The 5,614-nt window shown below is 38.3% G+C and overlaps 1 non-coding gene across 1 annotated transcript; it reads right to left on the bottom strand.

Moving 5' to 3' along the window:
• Nucleotides 1-5,022: 5,022 nt before the first annotated feature.
• Trnat-ugu (transfer RNA threonine (anticodon UGU)) lies at nucleotides 5,023-5,097 on the bottom strand. Its single transcript has one exon. It is a non-coding gene; the product is annotated as a tRNA-Thr (tRNA).
• Between the last annotated feature and the right edge of the window lie 517 nt (nucleotides 5,098-5,614).

Below are 5,614 nucleotides of genomic sequence, written 5' to 3'. Positions count from 1 at the left end.
TGGATAACTTATGTTTCACAGTTTTAATTGCACAAGTGTGTGCCATAAGAATAATATGTGGTACTCACCTCCACACACTGATTGTCTCATACCGTAGACAGCTATTTAAGGAGTATTCTCAGTTTTCGCTACATAATCACAGCACATCAATTAAATTTTGCAACTTGTTCATAGTTATATGTTCAAAAGAAATGGAGATCATAGATGCAACACCAGAAGAGAAAAAAATCAAGTACAGAAAGATGTGGATATTGATGCTGCCAAAGTGGCTTACCCATGGTCATTAAGCCTAGCAAATGTGAAAGCTAAATTTGGAACTAGGCTGGAAAATATGTTTGTGGGCAGCTCCTATGTATGATGTGCACAGTGCAAATGTCTTACCTACTTACTTCTGTTATCAAAGTGAATATTGATTTTACACAGTCATATTTTAACAGAAATGAATTTAATAACCTGCAGTTTCTCACATTCCATGTCATTGTGATAGCCTATCTCAGACAACTGAGCCGTTGAACACTTGATCATGTAGATTACTAGCTTAGGACTTTGAAAAAACTCTCTTGTTATGATGATAGGATGGTTAGTCTTGCAACAGAGTCCTATAGTGTAGTCTTTTTGTGGTAATGCAGGTTATTCTACAGATGCATGCATTAAGAATTTTGTGTACGGCTGACAACATACCATCTTGCAGAATCCTCTCCCTGGAATTCTTGTGCTCAGATGCCAAATACATTTACACCCTAATACAATCCATGCATCACTGTCTAGAATTGAAAGAAGAGTTTTATATCCTTAAGCACAAGTCTCAACAGGTCAAAGTAAAATACTACCTCATTGGCCACTCTTCAAATTTACTGCCACATATAGTCTGAAGGGCTTAAATCCAGTAAACACTAATACTAGAATTAAAAACATGTTGGATTGTACGGTATACATGCAGTTGTGAGTGATTTTAAATATCAATAAAATTACATAAATGCTTACTTAATATGCAGCAGTGGATAATAACTGCATCAGGATAGTGCAAGAGGAAGAGCAGTGGATTTTTCATAATAGCTAAATTTCTTCTCATATACATACAGTGATATAGAAGTAAATCCAGTTGTTATTAATGTGAGTATGTTGTAATGTTTTGTTATTATATCTCACAGAAGTGGCTGATTTTACCTGTTAAATGTGTAATTTGACTCCTCAACATGTGTGCTTCATGACGTGTTGTGTGGAATACAGAATGCATGTGTATATTAATGAATGAACTACTGCTGTCATAGGAGAATATGCTTGTTGTAGTCATATTCCTGTTATGCAGTACAGTCTTACATACAATAAGAGCAAGAGAAGAGCAGAATGCAAACAAAAGCCTTCATTATTGATGGTGTTGTGACAGCAACCAGCCACAAATTTATTTTAAGTTCCTTTACTCCAAAGGTACCATTACTAGTTTCCAATCATTACAACTCATCATCAGGCAGCTTTCATTAGAACATGTGGTGCATTTTTTATTGATTAGTTGTCCTAAAATATAAATAATACATAATTATAAGCATGCCACACAGATGGTTGCATTACAGATTTGCATTGGGATGTGACTTATGTGAAATGATGGTCTGGACTATTTGTTTTCATAGTTTTCGTCCAACAAATTATATTTGCAGTTTTCACCACATTCTTATCACTGCACACATAAATTTGTGCTCAGTGATACAAATTGTAATCATTCAAAACTGTTAATGGTACCTTTTGAATAAAGGAACTTAAAATAAATTTGAGGCTGGTTGCTGTCTCAACACCATCAACGTTTGTCTTCAAGTAACAGCTACGGTCTCCAACCACGTCATCATATGACAAAATCGACTTCATTATTGATTATTAGTAACCAGATCCTCATTGGAAGATGAAATTCTGGGTTTGTAAAGTGACACACGAATACTGTTCCTGCTCTTAGTTTCTTAGCACCAAACAGTTAACTGAGTGATTAGTTGGTTACAAATGTAGTAATTAAGAGGGACACATTAAATTCCTGCCTGATGCGAGTGAGTCCTTGTTGTGAACACAGTTTATTGGCTGCAGTTCCTTGTGTAATGCTGAGGGAGGCTATATTTTGCCTATAACCAAGAATGTCCTTCTAGGTTGAGCCCTCAACATACCTATCAGTGACATTGGTTAACTCTCAGCCTGCCACGGGTACCCGACCCACGTTATACCTCGTTGAGTTGTTGGCAGTGCACATGAAATGTGAGTCATCATATACAAATTGTGTCCAAAAGGGAGGCTGATTGTAAATTAAAGAAACCATCCCTGCACCAGCTCCATTGCATTTGCTTGTAGGAAAGGGGGATATCTGTGTCTCATCAGTCTGTGATAATCATGTCACATCATATCAGATCTAAGATTCATATAGGTCATTCTCCCTCATTCACTATCTTTGTAAAAATTCTTGAATAAATTATACTGTATGTACCTGTAACTTCTAACAATTAGGAAACCTGGATATTATCCAGCTATTTCTAGACAGTGTTTGTGCATACATAGACAGAAAACACAATGTATCACATTTTTTCCTCTATATTCCCCTGAAAAGACCTGTCACTGAGGGTGGAAGAATGGGAGACAATGTTGTGGAGCCTGAGAAACTGTGCCATGCAGAGTCACTGCTGGATGGGCCAGCCACCACACACCTACAGCCAACAGCCTTGGACTACAAGTGCTCTACCATTTTCCACATTTTTGTTTGCTTTAAACTGCACATTGTTAAAGTAAACATAGTGTAGCTAGCATTGCGATGATGTTATGTGGGCCATGTCTGAAAAAACAAGACACCCCACATGAAGCAATTGAAAATCCAGTATGGAATGTAACAATATTATCAAAATGAAAGTTGCTACTCACCATAGATTGAAGATGCTGAGTCGCAGATAGGCAAAACAAAAACACTGTCACAAAAGTGAGACTACAAACCATGTCACTCAGAAACATATGAGCCTAGATAATTGCCGTACAACACACGTTGCTAATTTCAGGGAATCCCGTGATTTAGGTATAAAGCTCTTCTCCATTTGGACAGACTGCAATAAAAGTATGAAACATGCTAAAGAATTTTTTATTTTTTGGGCCCTCACAGCTATACTCCAGCCAGTACCTCTCTCCCACCTTACAAAATTCAAAGAAATTCTATTACATACTCTGTTGAAGTAGCACTCCTGGAAGAAATGATATTGAAAATACATGGCTTAATCACAGCCCCAGTGATTATTTCCAGACTGAATGCTATGCTCTGCTCTGCACTGTACTGTAGTGTAGTGTAGTGTAGTGTATGCTGTTTTGAAACTTTGTAGTGTATTAAAACTGTGTGCCATACTAAATCTACAGATGAATAAATTTATCAATCAAGTATTCTCAGTCTTTGTCAGCATGTTAATTCTAATTAGCCAAAAACCTTTTGGAGCTTTTAATTCCATGTGTTGTGCATTTTTTGCTTACAATTCTTTGTTAATAATTATTGCCCACTTTTGATTTGTAAGAATTCATTGTTACCAATGATATTCATTTATTTATGATTGGGTGCTAGTGAATTTATTTGTTATCGGATCCAAATGCAAAACCAAACCACCCAATTTATCATGTTATATGTAGCCTAAGCTTTTGCAGCCTCTGTCAATACTGACAGGAGTACTACAACAATTCTGTGTGTCTTTTGACTGAAAACAATTTCAACAGCAGTTTGTTAAATTTTGGCCCTAGAGCAACATAACGAGCCGGAACAGTGCTAAAGGGTGGTAAGGCACCATGTCATGCAGCGCACTCAGGGGATGCGGGGGCTACATGTCAGAAGAGCTGCGGCACCTGCAGAAACAGCTGGTCAAGATGGAAAACGCACTGAGCAGTGACCGGCAGCAGCGGAGGACCATGTGAGGAACATCCTCAACATGACACACAAACACCACAGGTGACAGGGAATGTGGCTGCGTATTGTACAAGCAAAGTGTAGCCACGTCAGACATGCTTTTTTGGTTTCACAGATTTTTCTGCATTAAGTTGGAAAAAACAGTACTGTTCTGTTTACCTTTGGCACAGTTGTGTCAGAGGTGATAGGAAACTTGTTAATGCAGAATTTGTGCATGTTTACATATATGTAAGGTGACTTCTTTATTTCCTTTGTGCAGATGTTGAGACCACATGTGTCAGATATATTTACTTTGTAAATGTAGATCCTAACATTTCACATACAATTAAATTTCCCCTTTCTCTCCTAAACCTACTTATTTTAGACTCATTTTATCTGAACCTAAACATGTATCATTATACACTGCATATTTTTAGATGAATACAGTGGGGTACTTACAGTATCGTCTGCTGTAAACTATATATTTTATAAATAGATATGGAATGCACTTGCTTGAATTATGTTTGGTGAAACAGAGGGACAGGATTAAAGCTACTTGCTTACCTGTGTTTGGTTAATATATCACTACTGATAACATCTGATGACCAGCACCACGGGTTGTGTGATGGTGCTGTCGTAGAGTCGATGATCCCAGACAGTTGCATTGGGCTCGGTGTGGCTGATTTATGCAATTACTTCACCCAGTCACATAATGCAATTTTGTGTTTGTCTTTGTGGAAACACCTCAGCTCTGTAGATCGCTATTGTTTCTGGCTGTAGCCATTTGCCCTTCGCACCTGAAAGCTGGCAACACCACTGCCGGCAATCCGGGACATTCTTTTGCCGACCTTTTTATTCTCTCACAGTCTTGGTGACCGAGGATTTAAATTGCTGTACACATACCATAAAAATGACGGGAGATTCAAATGTTGAAATATTTGTGGTTGTCAATAATGTTACTGCCTGCAGTCCCATAAGTTATTTGAACATTCAGTGTGCTGGGTAAAGCTCGTGTCGTCATACATTTGTGCTTTTACTTGATGTTCTACATAATTTCAAGATATGAAATGATAATTAAATGGACACCCTAGCTGCAAACAGGCGCTGATGTACTTCATTGGGGTCATGTTGAAAATGTGTGCCCCGACCGGGACTCGAACCCGGGATCTCCTGCTTACATGGCAGACGCTCTATCCATCTGAGCCACCGCGGGCACAGAGGATAGTGCGACTGCAGGGACTTATCCCTTGCATGCTCCCCGTGAGATCCACATTCCCAACATGTCCACACCACTACATTCATAGTGCGCCTAATAGATGTTTGCGCATCATACTCATTACTCGTGGCAGATTAATCTACTAAGTCCCATACGAGTTCGGGCATAGCGTGTGTGTTCGCACAAGAAGGTCAATGGCCGGGAAGCCATATTTTAACTATATATAGTTTAACTGTTCTTTCGGGAACAGATACTAACGTCATATATTTCAAGATATATTTATATGATACAAGGTATCGTATATCTTGGAGAATTTTTGGAAGTTTGCATGTGTCATGAAAAATGGGTCTCCATAGTCCACCAACATGTGCATGTTGCAATTGTGTGTTCTACAACTGTCGGCAGCATATTTGTTTTGGAAAATTGTTGCCATTAAATTCCAGTGTAGGTACACACATAATTAGGACAATGTTTCCACATTCTGCTTGTTTTAAGGACATTTTCGAAAGTTAAAG

This window comes from Schistocerca nitens, chromosome 12 (genome assembly GCF_023898315.1).
Source record: "Schistocerca nitens isolate TAMUIC-IGC-003100 chromosome 12, iqSchNite1.1, whole genome shotgun sequence".
NCBI classification, from domain to species: Eukaryota; Metazoa; Arthropoda; class Insecta; order Orthoptera; family Acrididae; genus Schistocerca; species Schistocerca nitens.
The sequence above is the reverse complement of the archived record's forward strand: the minus strand, read 5'-3'. Positions and strand labels throughout refer to the sequence as shown.